Source organism: Staurois parvus, unplaced genomic scaffold (genome assembly GCF_062004578.1).
Source record: "Staurois parvus isolate SC_StPar_1 unplaced genomic scaffold, SC_StPar_1.0 ptg000019l, whole genome shotgun sequence".
Taxonomy (NCBI): Eukaryota; Metazoa; Chordata; class Amphibia; order Anura; family Ranidae; genus Staurois; species Staurois parvus.
In genome coordinates, this window is record NW_028317815.1 from 3876596 (window position 1) to 3890317 (window position 13722).

The 13722-nt window shown below is 41.3% G+C and overlaps 1 long non-coding RNA gene across 1 annotated transcript in view; it reads right to left on the minus strand.

The window, feature by feature from the left end:
- LOC149472855 (uncharacterized) overlaps positions 1 to 13722 on the minus strand; it is a 166108-nt gene continuing 152386 nt past the window's right edge. The window contains exon 4 of the long non-coding RNA XR_016313820.1: positions 1 to 441. This is a non-coding gene — a long non-coding RNA (uncharacterized LOC149472855). The remainder of the gene's footprint in view (positions 442 to 13722) is intronic.

A 13722-nucleotide genomic window follows, 5' to 3' on the forward strand; every position in this document is an offset into this window, starting at 1 on the left:
TTGGAGGATAAGGAAGTTTGCTTTTAATATTAAAAATTTAATTAAACTGTGTTTTTGGTTTGTGGCGCTCAGATGCAGTGTAGTTCCACTTTTTAAAGTAGTTCTAAACCTTTACATATACCCATAGAAGTGACTGATCTCAGGTGATACACAGAGATGAAACAAATCATCCTACATAAGTTGTACCTGTTTACTTGCAGTCTTTTCTCCTCTACATCTGTTCAAAGTGCTGAATTTATAAGCTTGTCTGAGGTGTCCAAAAACAGGGGTGAAGGGCTGAAATTACACCCTGCAGGGGTCGATGAGGAAAGCTCTGAGAGCTAATTGGAGGGAAGGCACACAGTGCACAGCAATAGGGCTGAGGCTGTCAATCTACTGGAGGTCTCTCCCTGTCACCATTTTTCTCTTCGTGTCAGGACCACTTGTCAGAAGTTATTCATGCTGAGGAATGAAGCAGCAGACATAAATTACACTTAGACAAGTACACACTATAGAGGGATATGTTTTGTTCATATTTCATGTCTGAGGTTTATATTCACTTTAAATGAGTTGCTAACACTTCCCCTTCAGTGGAATGAATTGCAGAACTTAACATACCAGCCTATGAGAAACACATGTGAACAGAGAGGGGTACTGAAAAAGTATTCTTTGATGTGGGCCAGATAGGAACTCCTTAACCATTTCAGTACTGGGCACTTTTACCCTTGTTCTGCTCAGGCATATTTTCAGCTTTCAGCGCTGTTGCATGGTCATGCAACACTGTCCCCAAACTAAAATTTGATTTCTTTTGGTGGTATTTAATCACCACTGGGTTTTTTTTTTTGCTAAATAATTGAAAAAAGACCAAAAATTGTGAGTGTTTTTTTTCTTCATTTCTGTTATAAAATTGGGCAAATATATAATTGTTCATAAATGTAGGCTGAAATGTATTCTGCTACATTTCTTTGCTGAAATTAACTCATATCAGTGTTTGCTATTTAGTCTGTAGGAAAGTTATAGTCCACAAACTATGCTATATATCTGAAAATCCATCAATCCTGATGTACTGGTGGCCTATCTCATTTCTTGAGGACCCCAAAACATCAGGACAGTACAGATATCCCCCAAATGACCCCTTTTTTGGTAAGTAGACCGTCCAAGGTATTTAGTAAGTTAAGATAGGACTCCACAGGTGCAGTACCTACTGAACACAAGGTTGTACACACAGACCATTTCTTGCAGATGATGAAAGCCAAAGATAAAATTGAGATAAATGGTGCACAAGTATGATGAAAAGCGCAGTGGGCTATCTCTCATTCTGAGTTAATGCGTAAGCCATGGGGAATGTAAAGCAGCTTAGTGAGATCTATACTGTGACCAAGGACTTGTTGAATATTCCACTGCCTGAATGCACAGTGTCCCAGAGGGAGGAACTGCCTACAGTGCGCAAAAAAAAAAAATGCAGAGTTGATCAAATACCACCGGTGGCCATCTTGGTTTTACAGACGTAAGTCTATTGTAAACAATTTGACATCAAAGACAGGTAAATAAACTACTACACTATTGGAGGCTTCCCTCTTGGGCTTGTTTTTCCTGTGAGCCCCCCTCTTTTAAGGTATATTCTGCTGACCTGACCTATGCTAATGTGTATGATCCCCCTGGTGGCTGATGCCTGAATATCTGGAGATTGGTTACCCTCCTCTGATGTGTGTTACCTGGAGGTTGCTGGCCTGATGACCTTATTCACTGCACCGTTCCAGATTCTGATGACCAGGAGTTGGTCTTAATATACTCCAATGCGCAAGTGATTGCGCTATCTGGTTAGTGTAATCCACATCCATTCTCACAGCCACAGGAGTCAGAGTTTTTTTTGTTTACATACTGTGCCCAGAGCATTAGAATGTTATAGTAACATTGTACTACTTTGGGGAAGTGATCAGGAATTTTTTTTTTCTTCACATAACGATTGCTTATAACAGTGAATTTCACTGCTATAAGTAAGTACTTTTACTGAATGAAATCAATTTCATTCAGTGTGTTTTGTTGTGATTAGCTGTGACTAGCCACAACTAATCACATGGCACAGATGGGCTGTGATTGGTTCTGTCTGTACCATGTGATCACTGACCAATCACAGCTAGCAACACATTTGTACACAATGAATGGCGTGAATTAAATTCATTCATTGTTTTACAATTGGTCATAGCAATTACCGTCAGCGACCGGTACAGTGATCTGTCAAATCGCAGAATGACAAAAGTCCCACCCGACTATCATTTTGCAATCGGCTGGGCGGGAAGTTGATAAAGCAGTATTTTAGTCAAAACCCAACTTTACCTATACTGAGGATGCTCCGGTGACATGATTGGTTCCCAGTGCCAGCTTCAGTGTAGAGGAGAAACTGCCAACAATGGATGCCCCATAATAAGCCTATGGGTGATGTCATCGCCCAGGCTCTGCAGCCATTGATCTCTCTTTGCTTTGTGTATGTGCTTCCAGGTGTGGAATTTCTTTTATATTGCTACTTTCAAATTTTTGCAAAGAGCACAATTGTATAGCAGGGTTCCTTTATATGTATCTCTGTAAATTGTGTATGCTCTGTATGGTTTTCTGATTTATAGTTAAACCTCATATTAAAAAAAAAAATGTTTTTGAAAAATAAAATCTGATTAAAAAAAAAATCTTAGTAAAATGGTCGAGTCTAAATTGTTCATAAGAAGTCAGGGCTGTAAAGAAGTGATCTTGAAGGCACAGGGCAAAGCAAGACTTCCCAACTATTGGAAACATACTGGAGCTAAGAGGAGGTATAATACGTTGTCTAGAGTGTGTGTAAAATATTGCAAGGGAGGCTTTTATAAGGGGGTGGGAAATCTGAGAACAGGTATGTGAACACTGTAACCATGGTAATGCCATTAATGGCGAAAAGTCTTGCTGAAGGGCAACCTAAGAAAATCCCTCTGGATGTATTAGAGGAAGTGTGTAGGGATATGAATAGGCATAGTCTACAGTAGATGTAGGGAGCATGGGAGGACATTCACTTTTCATATAAGGTTGTGGCTGAATCAAGAAGTATTCTTTATTCCACCTAGAGAGGTGAGGAAGGGAGGGCAATTGACTTCAAAGATCTGGTCAGTCAAGGGTATTGCCTGTATCCCTTAATAATTTAATGCCTTTATAGACTTGTAATCCGCTGTGTGGACAAAGAAATGTTCATGGCTGCGTGGTTTGCATAATAATTTTGAAGTTGGTCAAGGTACCTTATGATTTGAGTGTATGGATGTTTTGGGGGAAATAAGCGATAATAGCAAATCATCCACAAAAGTGGATAGTTTGTTGTGCTTGACTGGAAGGCAATCCTTAGATAGTTGGATTATTGCATATATGCCATAAGAGGGGGCTTGTTTGGGCCCAGGCCAATATGTTCAAGGCACAATGAAGTAGACTCCAGCTCACCTTATGCTTTTTCAGAGTCAGTGCATTACAATAGCAGGGGTGTTTTCCGAGAGTGGAATGACATTTAAAGACATGGATGATATTAGGGTTGATTTACTAAAGACAAATAGATTGTGCACTTTGGGAAGTGCAGTTGCTCCAGAGCTTAGTAAATGAAGTAAAGCTTCACTTTGCAAAGAATACCCAATCACATTCAAGGAAAATAACAAGAACAGCATTTTTTTCTTGCGTGTGATTGGATGATGGAAGTCAGCAGAGCTTCTGCTTATTTACTAAGCTCTGGAGTAACTGCACTTTGCAAAGTGCACAGTCTATTTGCCTTTAGTAAATCAACCTCATTGTGTTTTGCCTCCCTTGCATGAGTAAAGCTCACTTTGATCGGGTTTAGTAAGTTTGGTAAGGTAGGTAGTAGACAATTATGCAATATTTTAGTAAAGATCTTTTAGTCTTCAAGTTTAACAATTAATTAGGTCAATAATTAGAATGTAAGGACAGGTTCTTATTCAGCTTTAGGATGTCTGAGATGTGAGCACTTTAGGTAGCTCTAGGCATTTTCTCAGATTTCAGGATGTTCTATGATTCAATGAATTCCCTACAGAAGATGGTCTTGAAGGTTTTAGAATAGTGGATGGAAGAACCATCTGGGCCCAGAACCTTTATGTGGATGCATTGAGGAGAGGGTTAAGTTAAAGTGGAGTTCCAGTTCCCATTGTTAAAAAAAAAAAAAAAAAAAAAAGCAGCTACAAAAACTGTACCTACTGAGTTAAAACAACAGCCACTCATCTGTCCCTCAATCCCCCAGTGTCCTCTCCGCAGCTCATTGCACTGGCCATCCAGTGTTCCCGGCACTGGCGTCTTTAATGTGGGCACTCAGCTGTGACAGCTGGCGGCTTCACTGCTCTGTGCCCACCGTGCATGTGTGAGAATCGCTGTGCTTTCTGAATGGTCCTGTAGTCTTCTGGGACCTGTCATGTGTCTTTAAAGACTGGGAACAGTCTTTAAAGCGGAACTTCTCCTTTTGGGTGGAGATCTGCTTTTAAACTGCTGTTTCGGCATGAGGGATGTTCCTGGCATCAAGCAATTGTGGAAGTCCAGAGTCAGCGATGTATGTCTGTAACCACCTCCTGCCTGCCGTATAAGGTAATGACGGGAGTCCGGCGGTTCTCTCGCTCTGGGAGGATGTCATATGACATAAATTCACCTACACGGATGTGCAATAACATCCATCAATTATTGGGTTTCATCTACAACAGTTGATGATATGGGAATAATGGTCCGTTATATTAACACTGCCATTCCAATATGGGGTGTTGCACCAATCATGGTGTCATGGATATGCCCCACAACTGGGTGACCACCATATATTGCGAACAAATTGGCAGTTGAAGTATAATCTATTCTACTATCCATTTAAACAGATTGGGAACTAAATGGACATCCATATGATACATGTCAGGTCCATTATTGGACTTTCTTAAACATCATCTACTATTTGTACCATACCAACTCCATTGATGCCTTGCTTATCAATTGCTTTCTACTACAGTAACCAACAGAATTGAGTCACTCTCTGTTCCTCCATACTATATATATCACCTGTAATGGTGCACAACTTACCTCTGAATGAGGTTACCTTCAAGATGGGAGAAATCGGCAGTTTTGAGTGACTTTTACCCCTAATTGGGGAGCCATCATTTCATCAATTGATTATGCTATATAGGAACATCATCCATGGATTCATGATATTTGTTATCTATATCCTTATCAAATGCTATTGCTCTATATGGATATTGCTGCATTAACTGTTTTCATATCCTGCTTCATCTTGCCCATTTACTTTTTCTCTCTTTGACCTTATTCCTGTCTCTTTCTTTTACAGTGCTCTAATTCAATTTTCTTACCTATATTGCCTAGACCTTTTTCTGTGAGTGTACATGTGTATGTTAGTGGTGCCAGAATCCTGGAACGTGGGTCTTCTTCTTGCATGACAACGTCAATTTAATTAATTTTGTCTGTGAGGTGGAGGTGGTTTATTTTTGATTTTGTATTAAACCTAATATTTTTTCTAGCCGCTGATTGTTCTCATTAGGACCTCTATGCCAGTAGATCTCTTTCCCCTGGTTTTCCTTTATTTTTTTACTGGATGTCATATGACCTCCTCTAGCTCTAACTGTCCCTGGGACACAGCTGATCAGCGGTATGAGCCAATGGCGTCGGCTCTGTCATGGGATCAGCTGTGTCCAATCACAGCTGATCGCATGTAAATGTCCAATCACAGCTGATCACATGTAAATAAGGAAATGGCGGTTATCAGCATTCCTCTCCTCACGAGCTGTCACACTGACAGCTCGTGAGGAGAGGAGAGCCGGTGATTGGCATTCCTCTCCTCACGAGCTGTCACACTGACAGCTCGTGAGGAGAGCCGGTGATTGGCATTCCTCAGAGGGGACATACATTGATCATCAGGGCATCCCCATCCGTGCCACCTGCCAGCGCCCATCAGTGCCACATATCAGTGCCTACCAGTGCACATCAATGCCACATAGTGCCCATCTGAGCTGCCTTTCAGTGCCGCCTAACAGTGCCAGTCAGTGCCGCCTTTCAGTGCCATATATGAGTGCTGCCTTTCAGTGCCCATCAGTGATGCCTGTCAATGCCCATCAGTGCCCATCTTTCAGCCTCATTAGCGCACATCAGTGAAGGAAGAAAATTACTTATTTACAAAATTTTAGAAAGAAAGAAAAAACTTTTTTTTTTCAAAATATTCAGTTGTTTTTGGTTTGTTTAGCAGAAAAAAAAACCCAGAGGTGATTAAATACCACCAAAAAAAAAAGCTCTATCTGTCCCAAAAAAATATACAACGTGTTGCATGACCGTGCAATTGCCATTCAAAGTGCGACAGCGCTGAAAGCTGAAAATTGGCCTGGGCAGGAAGGAGGTGAAAGTGCCCAGTAGGCTAGTGGTTAAACACGGAGGAGACAAGTTACCCTCATTCAGAGAGTCACTAGGGGCTAGACTATACAACCCCACACAGTACATAAAAAGCACTGAGCAATGTCACAGGATTTGACTGTTCTTGGGCCTCTATCATGGGGGACAGTATATGGAATATACAAATGGAATTTAGTTTCTCTTAATGCTTTAGCTAGCATTCTAAAAATCCTTTTTTTTTTTTTTTAAACTTCTGAGTAGAATATTTCAAACCACTACACATTTCTCTTAAAGCCCATACATGGCCCAGTTTTGCCTTCTGTAAACTGCTGAGCTTACTTAGCTGACACGAAATTTCAGTTGGTGCCCACAGAACAAATCGAACATGTTTTTTGTTTGGTTTGATGCCCTGCGCATCAGCTTTTGTTTTGTTTCAGCTTTTATACACCAGTTCTAGTATGTGAACACATGAAATGCCTGTTTTTCAGCAAGTCTCTGAGATGTGTATGCGAATTACCAATATTAACACTAACCTTCCTCTGACACATTTAACTTAAAAAAAAAAACAAAAAAAACAGAATGGAGATTAGAGAACATTTCTCAAGTAGAGTTTGGCAAGATTTGACAGGCTGATTTGTGTTTTAATTAGAGGTTCCACTATACCAGTTAGATGTGCTTGACTTTTCAATTGTTCCATTAAAAAAATCTTTGGGTTTATTCTGAAGTACTATTTTCATTTCTCTTTGTGAAGCAGAAAATTGGTTTGAGAAAAGACCAAAATAGAAGCTTTTTAGCTCCAAGTCTATTACATGTTCTTTCCAATAGCTAGTCTTCAAAGAGTGTGATGTCCTTTAGATACAGAAGGTGAGACTTGTAATAAATCGATACTTGATACTTGCAGGAAAAAAAGTAACTTGATTTAAAGTGGAACTACAATCAAATGCAAATATCTCCCCTGATCATTTATAATAAAGATGGTTCTATTGGTAAAATAGCCCACTGAGGCCTCATCTTCAAGTACAATTTCTAAAAGGTGAAGCTGTACTTTAAAGCAAAACAAGAAAAAGTTTGTCAAAAGTTATATGGTGCCAGTCAACTATGCAGTGTTACATGAGGTTGAAAGGATAGTACATTACCACTTAATGAGAACACAAAATTACAGGTGCTATGCCCTGTACTGTGTATTGGTTACTACACCCCTGGAATGACCAGAGCCCTTTGTTTCTCGCTGATTAGTGTATACAGCCAGAATAGAGGGCACAGGAGTCGGCAGCATTATCTGTAGTCGTGCCTTGGCTACCTCTATATTCTGTATAAAGAAAGACCTCATAATGACTATAATTGGGGTTGCGAAGGTTAAACTCAGCACTTCTGAAAACAATATGTGGCATTTGTGCAGTATTTGTTCCAGACTATTTATGAACAAAAACACTTTCAGGGAAATAAAGATGTGTTATAACACTTGTTATAAGGTACTTTAATACTGTATTTTATTCCTAATGGGATTAGTAGTGTGAACTGTGAACTCGTAATTACATTTTTTGCATTTGTGTCTGTTGTTAACCTCTGCTACCTTTGTTATATCAATGCATATGGCACTCCAAAACATACTTACTGCTAGAATAACAAAATAATTTTGATCTTTCTTGTATATACTTGTGATACAGCTTTTGATCTAAAGTGATTTAAAAACTGTCTATGATTTACACTCAGCTTTAACTACTTGCCAACTGCCCTATAGCAGTTTCACTGCTACAGGACGGCCGCTGTGCACAGAATCACGTATATATACGTTATTCTGCATTTCCAAGTAGGGGGTGCACACACCATCTTATCGTGCTGTCATTGGTTCCTGTAGATGTCAATCACTGAGACCTGGCAGCAATTCAAGGACAGGACTTGGCGATCAGTGGAGCAACTGACATGACCCTAGGTTCACAACTGTTTTCTGTAGCATTTTTCAGAAACTTTTTTGAATGCAAAAAGTTGCATTTTTGTTTCTATAGACTTCAATGAAATTGCTGCAGAAAAGCATGTATTGCGTTTTTGATGCATTTTAAATCTGTCTAGCAACAAGAAAAATAAAAAATGAAAACAAAAACGCAAACCGCACCACGCATCACGCAATGCAGAAACATCTCAAACACAACCTGCATTGTGAACCTAGCCTGAGAGAGATCTGAGAGATCTTGTCAGTGGGGATGTGCTGGGAGATAAAAGCCAGCACACCCCCTAGTTAAACAACACACAGTACATGCTAATCACACTCCCTAACACACACCTAAAGCGGAGCTCCACCCAAAAGGGAAAGTTTCACTTTAATGCTTTGCCCCCCACTCCCCATTAAGGATTGGCACCTTTGGGGAGCAGGTACCCGAATTTGACAGGTACCCGCTCCCACTTCCGCTGCAATCTCCAAGGTGATCATAAGCGGAAGTTGTCCTCCCTCCCCGTAGTCTTCTGGAATATGTGACAGGTCCCAAAAGACTATGGGGCCATTCACAAATCGCAGCGCTTCTCGCGCATTCACAGTGGGCACACAGCTGTGAAGCTGCAAGCTGTCACAGCCGGGTGCCCACACTAAATATGCCGGTGCCAGGGAGAGAAGATGCCCAGTGAAACCAGCGGTGGTGAGGACACCGCTGGACCGAGGGACAGGTAAGTAGCTGTATTTTAAAAGTCAGCAGCTACAGCTTTTGTAGCTGCTGACTTTTATTTTTTTTAAGCTGGAACTCCGCTTTAACCCTTTGATCACCCAAGATGTTAACCCCTTTCTGCCCAGTGTCATTAGTACAGTGTCAGTGCCTTTTATTAGCAGTGATAACTGTATTAGTGTCACTGGAGATGTCAGTAGAAGTTAGTGTCAGAGTGCCCGCCGGCCTATCGCAGTCAAGCTATAAGTCGCTGATCGCCACCATTATTAGTATAAAAAATCCAGTGTCTATACCATTGTTTGTATTTATCGTTTGGTGAAAATGAAAATTATCAACCTACAGCGGACTGAATTCAAAGACACCCTGAAAATCAAAGTGAAAAAATGATGTAGTAGGCTAATCCATTTTGCTGAAATTTAATTGCAGCAACTCAAAATGGTACTCAGTAGTTTGTATGGCCCCCACGTGCTTGTATGCATGCCTAACAACATCGGGGCATGCTCCTAATGAGGATGGTGTCCTGTGGTATTTCCTCCCACATTTGGACCAGGGCATCACTGAGCTCCTGGACAGTCTGAGGTGCAACCTGGCGACATTAGATGGACCGAAACATATCCCAGAGGTATTCTATTGGATTTAGCATAGGGGAGCAAGTGTGCCATTCAATGGTATCAATTCCTTCATCGTCCAGGAACTGCCTACATACTCTCGCCACACGAGGCCAGACATTGTTGTGCATTACGAGTAACCCAGGACCCACTACATCAGTGTGGGGTCCGACAATGGGTCCAAGGATTTCATCCCGATACCTAATGGCAGTCAGGGGGACATTGTCTAGCCTATAAAGGTCTGTGTATCCCTCCATGGATATGCCTCCCCAGACCATCACTGACCCACCACCAAAATGGTCATGCTGAACGTTGTTACAGGCAGCATGATGCTCTCCACGGCTTTTCCAGACCCATTCATGTCTCTCACATGTGCTCAGGGTGAACCTGCTCTCGTCTATGAAAAGCACAGGGCGGATCTGCCAATTCTGGTGTTCAATGGCAAATGCCAATCGAGCTCTATGGTAGCGGGCAGTGAGCACAGGGCCCACTAGAGGATGTTGAGCCCTCAGGCCACCCTCATGAAGTCTGTTTCTGATTGGTCAGAAACTTTCAAACTAGTGGATTGCTGGAGGTCATGTTGTAGGGCTCTGGCAGTGCTCATCCTGTTCCTCCTTGCACAAAGGAGCAGATACTAGTCCTGCAGATGGGTTAAAGACCTTCTATGGCCTTGTCCAGCTCTCCTAGAGTAACTGTCTGTCTCCTGGAAACTCCTCCATGTTCTGGAGACTGTGCTGGGAGACACAGCAAGTCTTCTGGCAATGGCACATATTGATGGAGGAGTTGGACTGACTGTGCATCCTCTGTAGGGTCCAGGTATCGCTTCATGCTACCAGTAGTGACACTGACCCTAGCCAAATGCAAAATTAGTGAAAACAGTCAGAAAAGATGAGTAGGGAAAAAATGTCAGTGGCCTTCACCTGTAAATCCATTCCTGTTTTGGGGGTTTTCTCATTGTTGCCCATCTAGTGCACCTGTTGTTAATTTCATTAACACCAAAGCAGCTGAAACATATTAACAACCCCCTCTGCTACTTAACTGACCAGATCAATATCCCAGAAGTTTAATTGACTTGATGCTATACTCTGATTAAAAAGTGTTCATTTAATTTTTTCGAGCAGTGTATATATAATTTTTCCCCCAGTCTTTTTTTGTTTATAGAGCAAAAAATTAAAACCCAGTGATAAAATACCACCAAAAGAAAGCTCTATTTGCATGAAAAAAATTATATTTCTTTGTGTACAGTGTTGTATGACTGCACAATTGCCAGTTAAAGTAACGTAGCACTGAATAGCAAAAAAAATGAAGGGGGGGGGGTAAATCTTCCAGAGGGCAAGTGGTTAAAGGGCGTATGTCCATGGGCAAATTCACCTTGCTTTTGTGGTCCTTTCAAGATTAGTCTAAAGTCAGACTGGTGCAGTTGACCTCATCCAAACAAGAAGAACCCCCCCCCCCCCCCAAGACTTTCAAGGTATGACCCTTCAGCAAATAATACATTAATGAATGCTGTCCTGTCTGCAGCAGCTCTTTTCCCCTCTCACAGGTTTGGCAGAGAGCAGCGGAAGACTTTACAATCACTTAAAAACTATACTAGTTGCCTGGCTTTCAATACTTTCTGTTCTGAATTGAGAAAGGATGTATTGACAGCACTGGCTGCCAGGCTACTTGTTTTGTTGGAAGGTCAGCAATGGCAGGCCCCATTTTTTTCTCAGAACAGACAGGTTTCTATTAAATTCTTATTCTGAGTGAGTGCAGTGCTTTGTGTAACATAAATCCAATTAATTTACATCAAAGCAAATTGTATATATATATATACAGTCCTAAAACTTCTGCACAGTATATATACACAGTGTGTAAGCCTTGATGTTCATGTGTCCATGGTAAGACAGACTGTCTACAAATGGAAAAAGTTTAGCACTGTTGCTACTCTCCCTAGTCGTGGTCATCCTGTAAAAATGACTGCAAGAGCACAGCGCAGAATGCTGCATGAGGTAAAGAAGAATCCCAGAGTGTCAGCTAAAGACCTACAGAAATCTCTGGCACATGCTAACATTTTTGTTGACACATCTACAATAAGGAAAACATTAAACAAGAATGGAGTACATGGGAGGACACCACGGAGGAAGCCATTGCTGTCCAAAAAGAATATTGCAGCACGTTTGAAGTTTGCAAAAGAGCACCTGGATGTTCCACAGCACTACTGGGAAAATATACTGTGGACAGATGAAACCAAGATTGAGTTGTTTGGGAAGAACACACAACACTATGTGTGGAGAAAAAAAGGCACAGCGCACCAACATCAAAACCTCATCCCCACTGTAAAACATGGCGGAGGGAGCATCATGGTTTGGGGCTGCTTTGCTGCCTCAGGGCCTGGACTGATTGTTGTCATTGATGAGAAAATGAATTCCAGAGTTTATCAAGACATTTTACAGGAAAACGTACGACCATCTGTCTGCCAACTGAAGCTCCGCAGAGGATGGGTGATGCAACAAGACAATGACTCAAAGCATACAAGTAATTCAACAAAACAATGGCTGCAACAGCACAGAATACGCCTTCTGGAGTGGCCCAGTCAGAGTCCTGACCTCAACCCGATTGAAATGCTGTGGCATGACCTTAAGAGAGCGATTCACACCAGACATCCCAAGAATATTGCTACACTGAAACAGTTTTGTGAATAGGAGTGGTCCAAAATTACTCCAGATCATTGTGCAGGTCTGATCTGCAACTACAGGAAACATTTGGTTGAGGTTATTGCTGCCAAAGGAGGGTCAACCAGTTATTAAGTCCAAAGGTTCACATACTTTTTCCTCCCTGCACTGTGAATGTTTACATGTTATGTGCAATTAAACCATGGCAACATCTAATGTTTGTGTAGTATTATGTTCAGCAGACTGTGTTCTTCTATTGTTGTGACTTAGATGACGTTCAGAGCACATTTTATGCCCAATTCATGCAAAACTCCACGTAATCCCAAGGGGTTCACATACTTTTTCTTGCAACTGTGTATATATATATATATATATATATATATATATATATATACACACAATCATGGCCAAAAATATTGGCACGCCTGCATTTCTGTCAGGTAATTCACCACTTTGCCCAGAAAATTGTTGCAATTACAAATGTTTAGGCATTCTCATGTTTACTTTCTCATTTCTTATATTGGTATGACACAAAAAAGTGGAGAAACGAAACTCCTAAAATGGAATGGAGAAAATTTTTGGCACCCTCAATTTAATATTTGATAGCACACCCCTTGGAAAAAATACAGGTAACTGAAATCAATTGCTTCCTGTAATTATCAATGAGTTCCTTCCACCTCTCTACTTGAATTTTGGACCACTCTTTCATCAACTGCTCCAGGTCTCTCAGATTGGAAAGGTTCCTTTTCCCAACTGTTGTTTTGAGATCTCTCCACAGGTGCTCTATGGCATTAGGATCTGAACTCATTGCTGGCCAATTCAATACTCTCCAGGGTTTTGTCTGAAACCATTTCTGGGTGCTTTTTGACTTTTTGTGCTTTGGGTCATTGTCCTGCTGCAAGACCCATGAACTCTGACGGAAACCCAAATTTCTGACACTGTACACTACATCGCACCCCAGAATTCTGTGGTGGTCTTCAGATTTCATAATGCCATTCACACGGTCAAGACATCCAATGCCTGAAGCAGTAAAGCAACCGCAAAACATCAGTGAACCTCCACCATGTTTGACTGTAGGGTCTTCTGTTTACACATTCTCTAGATTCTACCAACTGGATGTATAGGCCTCATATGATGAAAATCTGGGTATTTAGACAGCTCTTTAAACTGCAAGCAGACCCCCGTTTGTTTTTTTTTATTGGGCCAGTTAGCATTGTTTGCCCACCCCTCAGTTGGATTGCTTTGAATGTCCTAAGGTGAATAATTTTGTATCCCTCAATGCACAACAAAGAAATTAGGATTTTTGAAATAAAGAATCTGGCAGCCTTGGGTGGACCATTATCTCCCCCAAAATTTTGACTCCACCCTCCTGCTATCATGTTGACGACTCTCTGACTTTTGTTAGCAGGCCATCAGCACCCCGATATTGCTCACCTAACTGGG